The sequence below is a fragment of the Crocuta crocuta genome, unplaced genomic scaffold, assembly GCF_008692635.1.
Source record: "Crocuta crocuta isolate KB4526 unplaced genomic scaffold, BGI_CrCroc_1.0 scaffold119, whole genome shotgun sequence".
In the NCBI taxonomy this organism is placed as follows: Eukaryota; Metazoa; Chordata; class Mammalia; order Carnivora; family Hyaenidae; genus Crocuta; species Crocuta crocuta.
The window spans coordinates 9,478,528-9,479,150 of record NW_027551562.1 but is presented as its reverse complement, the minus strand read 5'-3'; positions in this window follow the sequence as shown (position 1 = coordinate 9,479,150).

The following is a 623-nucleotide window of genomic DNA, read 5'->3' as shown; positions in this document are numbered from 1 at the left end:
AGCCACCCCACACCCCCCCCCGCCCGGTCCCCACCCAGTCCCTGCCCGGTGCCCGGGGTCCTCGCCTGCCCTTCAGCCTTCCTCCAAGCAGCAGGCACCTTCTTTCCCCATACAATCTGGTCACGTCTCTTCAGCCGCACCCGACATGGGCCCAGGTGTGGGGTCGGCAGAATGGCTGCAGGCTGCCTCAGAGACCCCAAAGAAATACCCCAGAAGCAAAGGAGGACCATGGTCCCAGAAAGGGACACTTGATAACAGGGGGCGATAATCCCTCTGCAAATGCTATAGGAGCGCGCAGAAGGCAGAAATCACCTTCCCCTGGAGGTCCCGGAGGCCTCCCTGGAGGAGGTGGTCTCCAGGATGGGTGGAAAGGGACAAGGGGCCGGGGGAGAAGTCAGGTGAGTTGGAGTTTTCTCGATGTGGAGACCCTGGAGAGGGGAAAGCCAGGCTTGAGCTGGTAGAGCTGCAAGGTCAGGGTTAGGAGCCCTAACGGGGGTCACGAGGCTGGGCGTTTGCAGAGGACAGCTCACAGAATACCCCATCAGGAAGTCGGGCATCGTCCAGTAGGGGCCACGGGGCCACAGGTGGGATGTGCCACCAGATCTGGGGTCGGAGCTGCAAGG